We start from the raw sequence: 19,398 nt of genomic DNA on the forward strand, positions 1-19,398 counted from the left end.
CTCATTTCATTTCTTCTGCCATCCACGACACTCCTCTCCTCTCCTCTCCTCTCCCACTTCCTCTCCTGGGAATATATTCCACTTCCAGTATTATTTTTTTAAATTGTCACAATTTACATATATAAACATATTAACATCTCTTGTAACTATTTCCTCATTAAAGTACTCCTCCCCTGTCAGCCCAGAGTTTATCTGTGTCCTAATGATCTCCTCTGGTTCCAGTGTGAATAAATGAAGAATGCCACTTACTCCTTCAGGAGCACTAACTTTGGCAGTTATGTCTACTTTCAGTAATGAGCTCTAATTACTTTAGCAATTACAAGTATTTGACTGAATTTCCACTGACTGCACACAACATCTGTACTGGTGGGACTGTACATGCTCTCTGATCTCTGCCCTGGGCTCCCTAGAACATGGTACCAGATGTATTCCATTAGACTCTAAAGCAGTAGGCAAGCAGAAGCCCTCCAGATTTACACCGGTAGATTTAAACTAGTACCTCTCGTCTTTCATGTCAAGCAGAGATTGAAACATCCTGGATACTGCCTTGTTTCTCAAGTGAGACAATGGTTAAATCATTCAATGTAAACAATCTGTTCACTACATGGCTTCCTCTGCCTCTGTGTGAAAGACTCTGTCAGTGCTGCTTTCTGAGCAGAGGTCTATGGACTGGTGTTTATTGATACTCCTAGGTACAGTGTGTCAAATGGCCTTTCTACAAGTGTTTGCCCCATAAAGTGTGTGCTACAGACAGAACCTGGTCAGAGATCTGTTTTCTTATGGAGTTACATATAGCTGATGATACTTCAAGAATTAGGAAGTTAAAGCTCACTGTAAGATTTGGTTATGTTTTCTTCTTAAAGATGCTGCTTAAAACTGTGACAGGAGATGCTTAAACACCTCTTCCCCCTGCCATGTTGTTTGCAACCATTTTCTTCTAGTGTACATGAACTAGATAAAGGGATGGTTATGTTTAAAAGGCATGCACTCAAATGCTAGGGAATGCCAGAACTGAAGCTGCATGTTTAGCTTTGTGCCTCTGGAGATATTTTTCCTCCCTTACTCTCCAGCTGGAAGGTCTGTGACTGTCCTCTGTGACCACTGGTCTTCTACAGCCTGAACCACAGCTCTTGGATCATCTTCTTCAGCATGTCTGGGAAGCACTGAACCCACGGGTGTGTCAGCAGGGACCCTTCCCGTGCTTGCATGCCATGCTCCCAGACAGTCCTTGAGAGACTAAGGAGCAACTGTAAAGCAGTCCTGCCTAGTCACGAGCTGGGAGTGCTGGTAATGAGCTCTGCAGGCATGTTGCTTGCTCTGCTAGGTTACCCTAGCTCTGTGTAGTCCTTGGTGTGGGCAGACTCTTTTAGAAGGGATTTGTGGGATAAAGTTCTGGAATGCCAGGATGATATGTGAATAGCTTTCAGGTCTTCAGGAACACCACCTCTTCCTGCAGCACATCACAGTGTTGTGTGCTGTGTGCAGCTGAGCTACCTCTGCCTGAACTTGTTTGGGTAATGAGAACAGTCTTTATGGAAAGTCAGACAAACTGGTCCTTTTGCAGAGAAGACTCCTTTCAAAGGGACAGGAATGAGCCCTGGGAAGGAGCAAGGAAAGCAGGATTGCAGGTGGCATCTATTACAGAACCCAGAGAACTAATAACTCCTGGCTACCCTGTCATCTCCAACAGCTAAAAAATTACCAAATCACAAAAATCCCTTCAAGGTGATTAATGATTAAATGGAAGAATAACCAGACTGACTATAACTGTGTCTCTCCTCCCCTTCCCCACCCTTTGCACATAACCATGCAGTTCTAGGTGAATGCCAGAAGGGCCAGGTGTCTTCCCTTTCCCTCCTGCCACTACCGTGAAGTTTCAGGATGCCTTTCAGTGGTCTCCTGGAGCTTTGCAGCTGTGCATTATGGCTTGTGAAGGGAATTGGCTACATAACACACTTTGGCTCCTCAAACAGTAATTACTTCAATGGAATTATTAGCACAAAGGAAGATTTATCAGGTGAATGAGGACAGCACAAACATGCAGTTTATATTTCTGCAGACTATAAATAGAGGCCAATCATTCATGCAATGTAAGTCTCCTCTCCCCTGCTTTCTGAAGAGAACTTATGGGGAGGGAGAATAGTTTGTACTCATAAATATATTTGCACAGAAAAATTAATGAGCTGTGGAAACTGCCAGAGAGATAGTTGAAGAAAGATTTTTCAGAGAGGGGTTCACATATATTTTTTCTACTATATACAAAGATTTTTGGTGACTGAAGCAAAAAAAAGTGAGAAAATAATCTGCTAAGACTGACAAGAATGTACATAATTAAAAAAAAAGAAAAAAAAATCCCAGCCTGAAACAGCTGATCATGCATTCTTTTTTATTATTACATATATGAAAGGAATATCCTGGGTTTAATTCACAAAGCTACTGGAGGAAGTCATGTAGTCTCCTTCACACTTCTTGGAAATCTCATCCATGATGAGAGAGAGCTGGGTCCCCACTCTTTTGCCTGAGGCTGTGATTTGACATGAGAGTGGGTTTGGTGACAATACTGCACATGTTCCCATCCCTTTGACTGTTCCAGCAGTTGATCCATGACAATTTGTACAGCCACACTGTTACTGGAATCAAGAATGTCTCTTGCAGAAAAATCATTTGGCAAAAAAAAAAAATTTACCTGATTGTTTTTTACCCTAATACAATTATTAGGGTAAATTGTACTTATAATTATTAATTATATATAATTATATATTATATAATTATATAAATATTAATACAATATATTATTACTGTGGTTCATGGCACACCTGGGTGAGGAGACAGAAAGAAAGACTGAACAGATTTAATTGGTAATTAATACTTTATTGCTTCAATTACCATCAAAAGTGCCTTTATATGTATTGATTTATTATTTTCCACTCCAAGAGAAGTTTATGTGAACAGAAGTCATGCACTGTTTGCCAGACAGAGCCTTATACTCATAGCAGGAGTGATAATTGAAATAATGATTTCCCACTATCTTTGTATTTACTTAGAGTTTCAGAAACAATCTGCAGAAATGTGGGATGCCATTACTGCCTAAAACCAGATATATTTATAAAAGGAAAAGGGGGCTGAAGTTTGTGAGAGATTTCTCCCAGAAGAGCAAAAAAGTTTAAGTGTGGCTATGAGATTTAGCACATCTTTAATTCTACAGATGTCCAATCCAGCACAGAAGAGCTTTCAAAATGTGTATTTTTGCGTTTCCTCTCTTCTTTCCCAAATGGTCACAGATTGCCAGAAGTCTTGAAACCATTTACAATTAATCTCATCACTCCCAATATTTAAATATGAGTTCAAGACTTTCACTGATTGATTTGACATGACTTGGGAGTCCCACTTACATTAAACCAATGCCCAATATTTTTGCAATTGTAGTGGAACAGGAATCTGGAGAAAAAAACATGGGGCAGTTAGAACAAAAATACTGTTTGTTTTCTAATAGATGGCCAAAGCTGGGCATACCTTCTGGAATTTGATATCTAAGTGAAAAAAGTAATAATAATCAATCTTAAAAAATAACTCTGATATTAGATATTTTAATTTACAAGTTTCAATTACATTTAAAATTTTTATTTTGTTCCAAGAAAGTTACAAATGCACATCCAGGGAAACTCATGCTGCCCATGGGTTATGATTTTTTTGTAGAAGCAAAGGAGGATTTTAACAAGAATTAGTCAAGATCAGCAAGTTACATGAAATTCTCTGAAGTATTTTAACTCCTAAACCATTATTTCATGTTTAGTTAGTATTCAGTTGCATGGCTGGTAGTCAAAGAGAATATATAGAGATAACTGATCTTCCATATGCACCCTCTACAGTAACAGGATCTGTGTACTGTGATAAAGTAAAAGAAGTGCATTCCTTTGTCTTATGCAGAAGACATCCAAATAAAATATCACGTTTTCTTTGTCTAATATCTTCTACTACTTTATTTTTTACAGAGTAGGTTTTCTAATTTTCTTTTTCTTTTTTTTTTTTAACTGTATTCTCTGCTCATGTTGATTTCACACTGCTTTATCTCCACCGACTTTGGAAGAATTGCATCTGAGTTACATGGGTGCTATTTACTGGGAATGAAGACCATTACAGACAATTAACTGTAGTGCATTGTTATAATTCTTTTTATTTAAGAGGATTTTTTCCTCCCTTTCCCCACGATATATTCCATCTGCTCCAGGATAGGAGGTAGAAAGGGAAGCTACTTATTTTTCATGTTTTTAAAGGCACAGAGACCATGAAGAAGGTTAGCTGGGTCCCACTGTTGTGAGACCTTTTTTTTTTTCCTATACATTTCTTCCTGATACTGTCTGGATTTCTGAGGCATAATTATAGTGGCCAAAGACAAGGTCATCCTGGAGATCAACAAGCCATTAGAAAGAGGCTGAGAAAGCATGAGAACAGATTAGACGTTTAACTGAGACATCATTGCCCCAAATCCCTTCTGAGACTTCTGCAGGCAACCTGAATCCATGTGCAGCCTTTCTGCGGGCAGTGGTCATGAGACACCAGCTCAGAGTCCAAAGCCAACCCCTCCCTTTCCTTGGTGTGACAGACGCCCTGAGGCAGCTCCTCACACCACACAGCTGGTGTTTGCTGGGTTGCTTGGTACCTCAAGTATTTTCATGTTCGCTCCCTTTGTTCACCTGCATTTGTATTAAAAAAAAAATCTTGAAAAGTATCTCAAAAGCTGGCTTGGACGATTGGACTCATGTCTGACCTTTGGGAGTTGGGTGCATTGTGGAAAGAGAGTGTGTGTTAAAGCAGCTCTCTCACTCAGGGAGGGTGTTGTTTGCTGACTTTGGGGGGCTTACTGAGAAAATTGCAAGGCTTTTGCCTTTGCCTCAATAACAAGCATCAGCTTCTTTTTAAGTCTGTTGGTCTGAACAGAAAGAAAGGTAAGGCCCTGGAAGACAAAGCCCTGAGAGTTAATTTTGATACACTCTTCATACATCTGAAGCAGATATAAAGCATTCCAAAATTTCTCCTGCATGTTGGTTTCCTGTGGTTGATTTACAGGCTGTGACAGAAAATCCATTTCTGTTCCTGTAGATGCTAAATTCATTACCTTGCCACAGAATTCAGATTCTCCACTTCTCCTTGAACTTCAGCTTGTTACTATGGCAACCAGTGCCAGACAATATATTTTTTCTTCTCACTATTTTCCATTGGCATGGTTGCATATTGCAGTAAAAATAGTATCCTTTTGCAATATTAATTAAAAAAAAAACACAAAAATCACTGTTTTTTATTAAAAAGTTTTCCCCATATTGTGATTTTAGAGCATACACTATAGATGCAGAATAAATCTGATTAATTACAATAAACTTTATAAATTAACAGGGCGTATTTTCCTTACAGCTGCACTCAAAAAAGCTTTTTTTCCCTTTCTTCTTTCAAACCTTCCAACAGATGGACATTTTAGGCTACAGTAAAATGCTTTTTGAAATGGATTGCATTTTTCTTTAATAAATAACTGGTCACAGTTCCCTGTTTCAGATGTTGCCTCCTCTCTACAGTTGTCAGAAGTATTGAGGGATTAACTTGCCAGTAAAAGTCCACACTGTTTTGAGCTTGTCTCTCTCTGTAGTCTTATTTAAATTCCAAATTGGTTTCTGAGGGGGGTGTTTGCTCTTTGCTGCAAGAAATCCAAGGAATGTCAGGAGGATGGAAATGAAATCAGTCAATCAATAGGTTGCCCTTGCTCGCCTGAATGAGATGGAAGGCTGATAAACTAAGGCAAGTATTAGATGATTAGACTGATTGGCAGTGCCCTGGCCAGAAACAGCAGAGTCTGTGAAAATGAATAGAAGTTATTCAGGAACTCAAGGTTTCAAGAATAATGAAGTTGGGACTAATTTAGTAGTAATGGCTGACATACATTAACTGAAAAGATGCTTATCCATACATATAATGTTCAGTCTTCCCTTACATATATTATTTATTGAAGCCAACAGATTCTTAGCACACAAGTGCACTGCACGAGCCTGAGACTTGTAGAGGGAGTTACACTAAAAAATACTTATGTAAGAGAAGTGTTTAAGTGGCAGAAGCTCTCAGTAAAGAGGGTTTTTTGCTCTTCATGCAGAGTATGGAAATATGTTCCTCTGCATCTACCTTTCCACATCTTCCAAGAGTGTTTAATCTTCCAAATGGTTTTACTGCATCCTTCTTACTACAGCGCATAAGGGGGAGACAACTGCTAATAAATGGATTTTCTTGACAGCTCTCTGAGATGAAAGCATACTGATACCTAGGCTTGTGGATATGTCATCTAAGTGAAAACAAACCAGTGGGAGATCACAAGTCAGAATTATAATTCAATAGGAAAATTAAATAAATGCAATAGCACAAGAACGCTGACAGAGTCAGGATACAACCTGCCACCCTGTTAGTCAGGGTGGTAGCAGCAGTCCAGATGAAGTGGTCCTATTGAAGCAGTGATCCTGTAGAAGGGGCTGGTCTTCACCTGAAGAGCCAACAATAGCTCTTGTCCTCTGGGAATCCAATAGGCAGTACTACTAGTGCTGTTCCAAACTCCAGATTATATCCAGGTGGGAATGTTTGGCTCCTCCCCCTAGGCAGAGCATCTCACAATGGGCTGATGTAATTCTATGAGTCATGTGGTGGGTCCTTGATTACCCATTAACAGAGATAGTTCCCAGAGGGAATTATCAAGGATGAGTCAGGTAGGAGATAAGGAACACTGCCCCACCTGCTTTAACAGCTTGTGAAGATAATAGAATACATACTATTGGTTACATCTTAGATTTGCTACTTCTTGTCAGCATATTTTGAATACCTGTGAGCAGCTGGGGGACATTAGGTGGAGGCACCAGCAGAGCAACCTTCCAGTTTAATCTCACCCAAAGAAAACTGACCAGCAACCTAGGACAGTGACTTAAAGTCTAAACTCTACAAGACAAGTCACCCAGCCTGAGAAGCCCATGGACTAATTTACTGAGCTTTCAGATTTTCGTGTTGCACACCCAGGACACAGGCATTCCCTGACTGCAGTTAGCTGCAGATTTACCCTTTAACATAGCTTAATTAGTGGCACAGCCCTGATGACTCACATGACATGACACACCACGTGCATTAACTCAGGTAGGAATCCTTTAGGAAAGTTGTAAGACGATCATGAACTGAAAGTTCATACTAAAGTACCTTTAAAAAGTACTTAATTGATGGCAGTGTATCCTGTTTAGTTCTGGGAGTTCCTAATTTTTGATTACTTATATATGAAGCTGTAATATTACTTTAAGGCTTTGTTAATGGTTACCTCCTCTTTTTTTTTTTCCTCCTTTTTCCCCCAAGCACTGTATTTAATCTCTGGTGAGGTCAGCATGAACAGTGACAGCACAGAACAGACAAGGTGGGATATTTCTCACCTACCACTTGATGCTCAAAGATTAGACCTTTAAAGCTGAAGCATGCACATCCCTTGGCAGCAGAAGGGGGAGAAATGCTGTCCTTCAAGGTGCCTGACACCTGAGATCCGAAATAAATTGAAGCAAGATTAAGGTCTGTGCTTTACGTTTATCATTTTGAGTTTACCGTGAACATCACTTTTTTTCCCCGTGAGGCAGAAGGATGTTCTTCAGGGCAGATTTAGTACCTCACATATTTGGGCCCAGATTCTTTAATCTTGACACTCTCTTACTTTTTATTACGCTATACTGATACAAATATGTGACTGTGTCATTTTTGCACAGTCATTTGTGGGAATGCTTGCATATGAAATAAAAATTAAATGCTTTCCTGGAAAGAACAGCTTCTAGACTTTTCAAGCACTTAAATTTCACTAACAGTTATATTGCTCATTTTTATTCAATAACTACCCTGAAATTAAATGTTCCAGAGTTTGACACTATACAAATAAATGCCACTGAGAGCAGTACATCTGGTTTCAATAACAACAGCAATAATTTCCAATATTTGTTTTCATAATGAAGGACCAGAGTCCAGCAGCATTACTTGTGAGAAGAGCACTGAAAGTGAGAAGGGCATATAATTTATTGCTCATACAAAAACTATGTTAAAAGAACATTATTAAGGTTGTAAAGTCAAACACTTGAGACTTAGGAAATTCCAGAATTAAGGTGGTCTGTGCAACTTTAATTTGACCTCGTCAGTGTATGCCTCCAGATAGTCTTTAGTTACACAAATGTATGTGATTTCTCTCCAAGACACCCACCTCAGTCAGTGCACAGAGAATGTAAGTTGCCCATTTAAGGTACAGCTATGCAATACTTATTTTCCTTCTTGTGTCTGGCATGTGATACTTTTGCTCTGCACCACGCAAACCTTGCTCTGAAGGAGAAATGGTTCATTTCCTCCCATACAGTTTTCTCTTTCTCATCGCTGCTGCAACTCATTACTTTGTAGCATCATTTTTGTAGAAATCTGTGTCTCTGTTAATGAGTCTGTGTGGCAGAGAGGGGGCTGATAACCTTACTCTCACACTGTGGAGGATTTGCTACTTCTTGTCAGCATATTTTGAATACCTGTGAGCAGCTGGGGGACATTAGGTGGAGGCACCAGCAGAGCAACCTTCCAGTTTAATCTCACCCAAAGAAAACTGACCAGTGTGCTGTAGAAGAGTGCTGGAATGCAAACCAAAACACGGTGAGTGGGAATGATTGGGAGAGCCTCTTCAAAACCACACTGCAGCTCAGACCTAAGAGGCTGTGTTAGGCACATCCTGTGAGAGGACCATCTGTTTTACAGATAGAGGAACCACATGCACAGAGGTTAAAACAAAAAGCATCAACTAATTTTGGGTATGAATGTGAGATAACAGACATTCAGTCCCTTCAGACCTAGAGCAGTCCCTTCTCTGTCTCTTCTCTGTCCCTTCTCTGACATTGCCTTGCTGCAGTCACAGACCTGTGGACCTGATATTTTCCTGTCTTAGTATTGCATCCCTGTTTTAATTCAAGCTGACCTCTCACTGCACACTAAAATCAGTAAGTCACATATCCTACGTCTATATTAGAAAATTACACACCGACAGGGCAAGGGTCATAGCTCATCTTGCTTCCACACGGCTTTATTTACTCCCTCCTTCTCAGCAGCCCCAGAAAGCCTCATCCATATTACTTACTGGTTACATACTCTTGCTCATGTTCTCCTCAAAACTGTGACTGACCAGCTATTCTTGTTGGGACTGTTTTCTTGTCTTTGGCATGGATAATCATGCAGTTGCCATAGATCAGGGACTATAATTCTGTTTTCTTCCCTTACCAACATCACATTTCCCATACGGGGACTATGAGCTCATACTTTTTTCCATGTCCAGAGAGCTTGAAATAAATCCAGCTGTATATAGCCGGGAAATTCCAGCACTTGGTATTTCCATTTCCTTAAAACATTCTATTTGTTTTATCTGCATTTAATTTCGTCTGGAGGTTGGGGCTGACAAGTTGCTGATCTGTAAACTTTGCTTGGTTTCATCCCCAGAGCACCATGAACTTTCTCTATGAAGGACAGATGTATTAATGCTCATTAATACCCATGCAGCTTGCACATTCCTCATCAGACAGTGTGGGAACATGGATTTTCTTGTCCCTCTTGCACAGATCCCAGCGGTACCAACGAAAGAAGAAGAAGAAAATTCTTCATAAACTAATCAGCGCATTTGCTGCCACATTGCCCCAGAACAGTAGCACATCTGATACTACTTTGAGTTTGGACTTGACATTGGACAATCAGTCATATTTTCCAAATGTCCAATATGAGGTATGCTGATACCTCATGCAGATAACAGGCAGTCAGAATTGCCTATCCTAAAACAAACAAGTAGCACATCTTATTAAATTACATTACTTCAGCTCTACTGAGCTGCTTTTTTAAAATCAAATATCATAATGCCAAAATAATGACTAAAAGGAAATTGTTAGAAACACTTTCTTGTCCTGAACACGATGGAAAATGTTCAAGTAAATGAAAATCTTCCTGTCTACAAACCACAGCAATAAACTACCACCACTATTTTTCTTAGTGGATCATCGTGCCATATGGGTTTTTAAGAAAATATATGACCTAGTCCAAACGTTGGCTCTTATCTATCATTTGTTATAAAGACAGCAGACATGTTTGATTTCTCTCATTAAACTGAATCCATGCCTCTCTTTAGGTTATTGCTCTTTCAGAATCACATCTACCACATTCCCAATTGGTTTTAATTATCTTTCTTGCATTCTCTTTCTCAATATGCTTTTTTTTCCAAATGTTTTAAATTGTTTTATGTTGATGGCAAAGCATCTTGCTGGGGCATGTTTATTGAAACATGCTAATTATAGGGTAGATTATATTTTTCTTTTAGCAAATGCACTCGACTATTTTAATTTCTTGGCAGAAAGGAATAGTTAACAACTATCTTGAATGCCATGCCGTGTATATGTGTGTGATCTTGGTGAATAGATGCTAAGGTTCATGACCCTGCTTTGGTATCCCTTAGATAAGGAAAGACCGTTAATCACTTTGGAAGGATAGCTTGCATATTTGGTAATAGTAACAAGAAAGTAGCAGATTATTCAGAACTGTTTTGTGAGAAAGATATATAAGGAACAGTCTGTATAAAAATTTAAAAACTTGGGCTAGTTTCCAATCTAATGTAAAGCTGTGTGGTGTGGTAGACTTAGTCAGAATTTACTAAGATTTACTCTGGGAAATATGACCCAGATGGCATTGCTTCCTCATGTTGTTCTTTCTTATTCGTCTGCTCATTTTCCAGCCGATTCTACTGGTGGTTCTTTCCAAACGGGCAAACGTGGAAGCAACCAGACAAGAAAAAAAACCAGAACGTTAACACCCCAAATGAGAGCAGCTGAAGTTATTCCACGGGTTAAGATGAAGATGTATGGCAAATGCAGATCACTAACACAGGGATTGGAGAGGACTTAACATCTTGTTTTCTGGTGGTTTTCTCTAAGTCCTGCTTCTTTATCTTTCTCACTATACACATGAAAGAAACCCCCCTTTTCTTGCCCAGACCACTTCATAAAGAAGATCTTGACTGCTATTTAGCACATCTTCAGCAGCTGAAGGAGATCTTAGTGCCACATAAGCAAAGAGCAGGAAATCTCATGGTGAGAACTTTCTAGAGCTTTAAGTGCCAGAGTATTTTTACGCAAAACAAGTCGTAGCTGCCTCGTACTGTGGGTTTAATGCTTGCTATTTTCAGCTTTCTCCATTTTATTAAAATAAGTGTCCCTAGTATTTTTGGCCTGTCTGCTTTTAATTTTCTCATATATTCCATTTCAAGAAACACAGATGCAAGGACAAAACCTGATTTTTTTCACGGAAGTGTTTGCCTTTTAGGGCTAGGTTCAGACAGCTTAATTTAGGTGCTCAATTCAGATGTCTTGCTTCCTGAATAGGAGTCATTCAACCTTGATGGATGAGTACTCAGGATTGATGTGTGTGCTCACCAGAGGGACAGAACACAGCAGCGTCATGGTAGCTGCACCTCTCTGGAGCTCATGAGATCAAATCAGAGCTGTGCATTGGATGATTCCCATCATATGGGGGGCAGGGTGCTGAGTTTCATGGAAGGGTAGGTGTTTGCCTGCTGTGCTTGTGTTTCTTTGAAGTGGCCACGAGAAAAGCACAAGGTCCTTCCATACCACATCACTCAGTCATGAGAGGGCTTTGCAGGAGTGAGGCAACCTAATGACCCAGACAAGGCTGCCTTTATGCACTTGCAGGTGTCCAGGTTGGGGTATGTGGGAGATTTCATAGACCAGCCTCAAACTTGGTTTTAGTCACATAGCAAAATGTTTGTTGTGCCTACTTAGCACTATCATACCAAGAACATGCTAAACATGGAAGCAATGAAAGGCTGAATAGCAGAATAACACCTTTTAAAGCACATTAATGAAGTTTTCAAAAGTAAAAGTAAGTGGAATTCATTAGTCTAAAATACAACCTCTAATTTTTAAAGGCTGGCATAAGCCTATAACCATAGATTTTGGAGTACTTAAATGATCGTATAATACCAAAATGTTTATATGGGCATGCATACAACTGAATTTTAGTCCTGTTGTGCTTTTCAGTATGATCTAATGGCTGCTGCACAGAAGCTGTTGTTAGGACTCATAGGCTCTGTTTCTCTTTTCTGCCAAGATTTACAGCTAATGAGATGCTATTTTCTGTACTCCTTGGCTAGTGCAAAACTGTATTTGTTAGGCGTTGTTTTTATGATCTAAGATTTACAATTTCTAATGATCATATGCAAAGAAAACCTTTTATTCTCTTAAGCACCATGGGAGACTGCATGTAACAAAATCACCATGTAATTTTCATTACAGAAACATTGTTGCTTTATGGCCACTGTGATTTTTTAGGCTTATACAAAGAACCAAAGCCTGATCCCTTGGCTTGCGCTAGGCAAAAGCTTTGCAAACATCCCTGTAGAGTAGATTTTAATTTTCATGAATGATTTCCTAAGACTTTGATGAAGCAGAAGTAGTCTGAAAACTGATAAAAATGGAATGAACATTGTTTTCCAGGAATGGACATCTCATTTTCCAGTGCCAAGGAGCAAGGTGGCCTATTGTATTCAGGTGTGTTGAATTCAGCCTGGTTACTTGAAAACAGAATTCGACTATTCTAAGTAAAAGTATCAGAAAATGTCCCAGAGAAAACAACTTTTTTCATGGCAAAGCCACAAAAACCTCATATTATGCCTGCATTCAAACAATTTACAGTAACTAAAGTCAGCTGCAATTCAAAAAGAAAGAAAAAAAAGCTGTTTCTGAAGTTAGATGCTAATTCTGAGAATTCACTTTCTTTCTTTTTCCATATGGACTCACTGTTTGGAAGTTTATGAAATAATCTCAGCTCACATAGATAAGATGTAATGCTTGTTACATTAGTATTTTGATCAGGTTTGGCATAAGTGAATGGGTAATTTTTCAATAAATTGCTCAGGCTGAAATGAAGGTATTGAGTTCTTGTGATTTCTACACATTTTTTGGCTTGTGGTCTCAACTCTAGAGGAATGCATACTTACATCCTTAGCATGTCTTTTTGAGCAGACAAACCAGTAAGAAAGAGCAAGAAAACCTCTGGGACATTGTTCTTGTGACACCAGATGGATAGTGCTGTACCACATTAATATCCAAGATAGTGATGCAGTACTGACAGTGCCATCACCACAAAGGCCAAGAACTAATATGTGAATGTGCTACACCATTGTAGGGGCTCGAGTATTTTTATTCCAATGTTCAACCCTCATAGGGTTTTGTTTCAATAAGAGTACAGATTGACCTAACTGTATCTAAAGCACTCATGGTTTTGTGTTCTTATTGATTGCATGTAGCAAGAAGGTAAATTTCTAAACCTGGATCTTTTACAAATTTTTCATTTTGACTATCACACTCTCCTTTATGTTGTAAACAACTCTAATGACAATGCAGTGAAGTTTTTCTTTCACACAGGTTTAAAAGACTAATTGGTCTCAACTGTAATATGGGCCCTTTACAGTCAGCTGGTATAAATAATTCCTCTGGCCATGTGCCATAAACCCAGACTCTTGGTATGGGTTCCGTAAATTGCACCTGGACAGTATATTTGCTTCCTGGGATACCATATACCTATAAACATGATTATTCAATAGTTGAGGACAAGTTTTTGCGTGATGTTTGAGTCTGACAAGAAACACTGTCTAATGTACTAAACTTGCAAGTATTTCAGTTTGTCTTAATCAAACTAATTTTTTTTAGGCAGTCATTACTGTGCTTACACCTGACTTTGAGCTTATCCAGCCACTCTGATGGGAGGAAGAGCATGTTCACCAGGTGGAGCGTGTGGGTGGCCAGCTTTGCTTGAGGCACAGAGGACAGTCAAGTGGACATGTATGGGGGCATTGCAGTCATGTGTTAAATTTTCTGAAGGGATGGGATGGGCCTTTAAGACCATAAAGGGATCACAACAGAGAATTTTGTGAATTTCTATGAAAGAGCAAAGACAAAAGTCTATGTCTTGCAAATTGCAGCCAATGAAGAAGCACAAATGACCAGAGCGTTGTAAATATTGGGAACACTAAATATTCTGCTGGCCACTCTTGAGAGAAACAAGGCAAACGCATACCCCCCAAAACCATAAAAAACTGTATCAAAACATGTATAAAAACATGACACACCATGTGCTGCTGCTGTTTTTGTGTGTTTTTAAAACCTAATTTGACATTTTCTTCTAACAAAGACAAATGTTACCTCGCTGATTCTGAGAAGACAGCTTGTTTGATAAAAGTTTGTACAACACTGAATGAAATTTAAAGTCATGGTTTATAAGGGTGATACAATCAACCAAACAACCACCCACCCAACCAAATACAACTAATTCAGACATCTGTTTCCCCTTTATAATTTACACACATGTTGAAAAATATGCTCTATAAAAAACCTTTACTTGTTGATTTAGGGTGTGTTTAATCTACCATCACAGAATTTGCTAGTGCAGTGTAGTGATTTCTGAACTAGCTTTAGTCTAGATATGCCATGCATAAATCAACCTCCACAATATAAACCCTGGGCAAGAAGTTGAATTTAGAATACCTTGCATATCTGTACTTCATATAGCTGTCACTTCTTTGATTGTTAGGTAGTCATTGTCTTAACTGTTTGGCCATCATTTATACTGAAATCATTCATATCAGTTCATCAGTACAAAAGCGCATTGGTGTTGCCTCCATGTTGCCAAGACCTTGCCTCTAAGCTGGGAATTCCTGCTAAGGTTTTCATGAAGAGATTAAACAATATTGACAAGTGGGGACATTGGTAGGGACATACCATGAGTAGAATCAATTGGTACAATTGTGCCATTGAATACCTTCAGCCAGATGGAAGACATCTCCCTCACAGAGCTTGCTGAATAGGAAAGCAGAGTTATTGCTATATTGCATAGCAAATTCAAGCCAGAGGACAAGTTCCCATGCAGAATGAGGACAGGAGTTTTGGTATAAAGGTTCATGGATCTCGGAAAATGAAAGCACACACAGCAGAAGACAAAAGAGGAATTTGCTCAGCAGTGCTGGGAGGGGCAGGATATGTGTTTGTGAATGTGGGATAATGGGGGGTATGCCCAGCCCCTTTCCTGGGCCTCGGGAAGGCGATTCCTTTCGGGACCATCTCGCTGGACCAGTCACCTCTTCCTGGGTCATAGCCACTGACCCCATCACCAGCTGTAATAGGATAAGATTCAGCAGCTGAGGTCTAAATCATTGCAGGGCACAAGAGAAAAATAGGTTGGACCATGACTGTCCATTTCCAGATGGCAAGTGACTCATGTATTAAGATATAAAGATACCCAAATCCTGGAGAATGTAGCAAATTGAGTCAGGTCCACTCGGGGTTCTGGAAAGAACTGGAGATTTTGTGAGAAAGTCCGGGGGCATGTTTTAATCCTGTCAGTTCTCAAAAGCGGGGGACTACAAGATGAGAGCAGGAATAAAATAAGCACATAGACAATCTTGAGTTCAACCCCTTTGGCCAGCTGATTTTGTGACATTTCTGGATTATTAGAATTACTAGAGCTTCATGCTTTTAGATCACCAGCATTGGAGAACCCAGCAGTAAGGTCCTCACTGAGCACACTGAAAGGCTCTGCCCCATTTTGACTGGGCCATACATTGATTTTCTAATTTTTTATAGTTTATTTGATTTGTGGGTGTTTTTTGGTTTTTTGTTTGTTTGGTGTTCCCACATCCTCAGCTCTGGCAATAGCAATGACATTTCCTAATTAGACGCCAATGCGGTGTGATTTTCCAAGGGCAGATACAAATATCAGCTTTGAGAAGTGCAGAGAGCCATTGTACATTTCAGGGAAATATTAACCTGAGTTCTAATTAAGGAAAATTAATGACTAACAAGGTGCTTTTGGCTAGCAGGAGAAGTTTAAGAAGCTGGGTGAAGAATGATCATTGTATGATTAAATTTCCACATCTCTAACGTGAGCAGCAAAATACTCATTCAAGGGAGATGAAAAATACCTTACTTAAAATGTACTTTCACTGAAACTGATAGTGGTTCTTCCTCTGATTTTCAAATGGGCCAGTACAGCCAGTGTTGTGGTTTTCCAAATGAGCTAAGAAGCTGGTGGTGTTACAGCTCCCCAGTACACAATCACCTTTCACAAATGCCACTGTCTTACACAACAGTGCCCTGCCTCCACCCGGCATCAGACTGGCTGAGCCCATGTTGGCAGCCCGTGTCTGAAATGCATCTTTTGTCATACTTCCAAGCTTGCTGGGGAGGTCCCAAGGGCAAGGCCCTTGCTGGCTGTGTGCCCATGCCACATCTGTACACTGCCAGTGAAGAGTAGCAGTTTCTGCATGCAGGGAAGAAGAGAAGATGGTGATGGCCCTGTGGCTGGTGCAGGAGAAAGCTGCTTTCTGTTGCTGGGACCCCTTTGATGGCTGGTTTTGGTGGGGTGAGGTGTAGTCACACGGGAGGGGGTGGGAGGGAGCAGAAAAAGGAAAAGGCTTATGTGCTACTTCTGTGTCTGCAAGCGTTGGTCCCAGATAATGTGAAGCTGCTTTTGAATTTTAAAGATGCAGGAATGGTATAGATCTTCCTGCTTCCTGCTTTCAGTAGCCATCTTTTCTGAGTGAAAATCCTCTCTTACCATACTACAGAAAGTAACCTCTCAAGCTTTGGAAATTTTGGTGCATCATGTCACGCTGAACAATCCATGAAAACAACACACATTTTTCTAAACCAGGCACTGCCAAAGATATTTTCCTTCATGGTTCCAAAAATGAAGCTTTCAAGTGTAACTGAGAATTCTCCCCCTTTCCCTGGATTTATGGATGCAGGATTTCACTTGCAACAACAGCTCAACTTCTGCATGGGAGCTTCCATCACATTTTCACTCTGTGCCAATCCATCCCTGTGGAGTGAGTTTATAGCAACCAACAATAAATGGAGATGATTGAAACAGATGCAAATAAAAGGCTGGTGAGCATTTTTAGCTCAAAACAATGAACTGTGATCACCTGTTTTCTAAGCAGGCTGAATGGCAGATCTTGTACTTCTTCTTGATCATCACTAATAAAATGTTATTGAAATATTTTGATTGCCAGAATTAAATACCTGGCCCCAAATAATGCTGGGGGCTTTTTGCTGTTCCTTATGAGTTACTTTGTATGCTGATTTTCTCAAGAACAATCAGTGTGTCAGATATTTTAGAACTGATAATACATTTTATAGTTTAAATGTGCACAGATATATTTAATATATCTGATATAGTGATGTTGTCCATATGTGATGCATTATATATGATAATGCATATATTAAAGGGTCTTTTATAGTCTCACATTATATTTCCATTGTGTAGGATGATGTATTATTTATTCACACACTGATTTCCACGTACATGTGTGCAGCAGCAAATTTGCATATGTCGTCTGTCTGATATAGTAACAAGCACACACAAACACATGCTTTGAGTACAGAGAGGTATTAAACATTTTCTAATATTCTCTTAGCAACAGCATTTTGTTATTGATCACATCACAAATGTGAAACACTTATTCAGCATAAAATGTCTCTGTGCTTTCTGCAATGGCTGCCATCTTTTTTTTTTTTCTTCTTTCTTCAAATCCTCTGACCTCCCTTGGGAAGGCTTTTATGCACGTTCAGTATGCTCACACAACTATTTCTACCAGCACCGTTACCATAGAAACCAAGTGATTTCTTTTTTTCCCAACCTCCTTCCTGTCAGGATTTGGACCTAGTGCCAGACCTTTCCACTGTTAGGAATAATATTTTTTCAATATTTGGACAGCTCTTTTAAAGAAAAAAATCTGTTTATATTTTCAAGATGTGGTATTTTGTTTCAGGATACAAATTTTCAGGTACTAACATCAGCCAATTTATTCACATACTTCAAGGAGCTAAACAGCTCTTTCTTTTGCAACATTTAGACCATGTCCTTTTGTAAGGAAGATGCCAGATTTGCTTATTAATTGTAGACTTCAACTCGGAATGTGAATGAAGGGATTTATGTAATAGATCAGTGAACGTGTCTCATGTTTTCATTTTTTTAGAGCTCATTTTAAGCACATTTCTTTAGTATGCACACAAACAGCTTCCTAACCACAAAGAGAGACGTAATTAATTACAATATAATTTGCAAGTTATTGATTGGCATAATTTGCAGTCCTTGCATTAGCAGCTTGCTCATATAAATTTTTAAGTATTTTAATTTTCTGACTACATAACATATTGTTTATTTAATGAATCTATGCTTAGTTAGATACACAATGTTATATATTTATTTTATAACTGTTCTATTTGGGCTGAATACCTTATTTCAGTTAACATGATGTAGAGAACATAGCTTTGCACTGAATCAACTGACATATTTTAAGTGTAATTTGACTTAAAACACATGTGCACATTAGGTTATATCTACAATTTAACACAGATATATACATCTGATTATTTTTAGTTTATATAAAATATTGTACTGAAAAGCAGAATCACAATCACACATTTTCCTGTCTGATTTCAACATCACCTTATCTTTTGGATGCAAATATCATGTTACACCAGCAAAATGCAGGAGAAGGAAAAGCTAAGATGATTTGAGGGTGCATTTCTCTCTTGTCATCAGGCAAGCGCTGGACTTCCAGACCCTGGTCCAAAGCAACCGAATCGCCTGTAACAAAATTGTCATGTGCAAGGCCACCAGAGTGGTTTCTGGTTGTCTTCTTTCCCTTTAATACCTCTTTGGCATCAGAGGTAATTAGAATCGTGTAAACATGAAAAATAAATTGTAAGCATGTTCCAAGTGCATTTATCCTTCAGTGACAGAAGAGGGAGCAGTTCTTCCTTCGCACTGTCAGAGATCCACTTGGCACCCATCCCCCCTGCCCATGCCCCTCTTGCCAAATGCAAACCTGCTCGATCATAATCCAGATACGGCTGGGTTTTGCTGTGGGGGCAAGCGCCAAGACATTTTGGGGTCGAGGGTGGAGGGGGGACAGACCACCCACTTAGTCTCTGGAGGAACAAAGCTGAAATTCTTTCTGGGTTGCCACTTTCCCTAAGGATATAGTTAGATATCAGGATCTTTTGTGTCTTACTTTATATTTTTATTTGTAACAATGCTTTTTTTTTTTCCACTTCTTTTTTTTTTTTTTTTTTTAACTCACCTCATCACGCTACAGAGAAGCCATGGTGGTGTGTAGTCAACTGGAGTGAATGTGGGCATTCTCCAGGTCTTGTTTTTGTGAGACTTTGTCCTACTGTTGTTCCCACTCTGAGCTGAGCAGAAACCACGCATGTCTGAATAACGGGGCCCTTTCTGCCTGTTGTAATCCCGAATTGTTACAGTCTA

This window comes from Corvus brachyrhynchos, unplaced genomic scaffold, assembly GCF_000691975.1.
Source record: "Corvus brachyrhynchos isolate BGI_N302 unplaced genomic scaffold, ASM69197v1 scaffold14, whole genome shotgun sequence".
In the NCBI taxonomy this organism is placed as follows: domain Eukaryota; kingdom Metazoa; phylum Chordata; class Aves; order Passeriformes; family Corvidae; genus Corvus; species Corvus brachyrhynchos.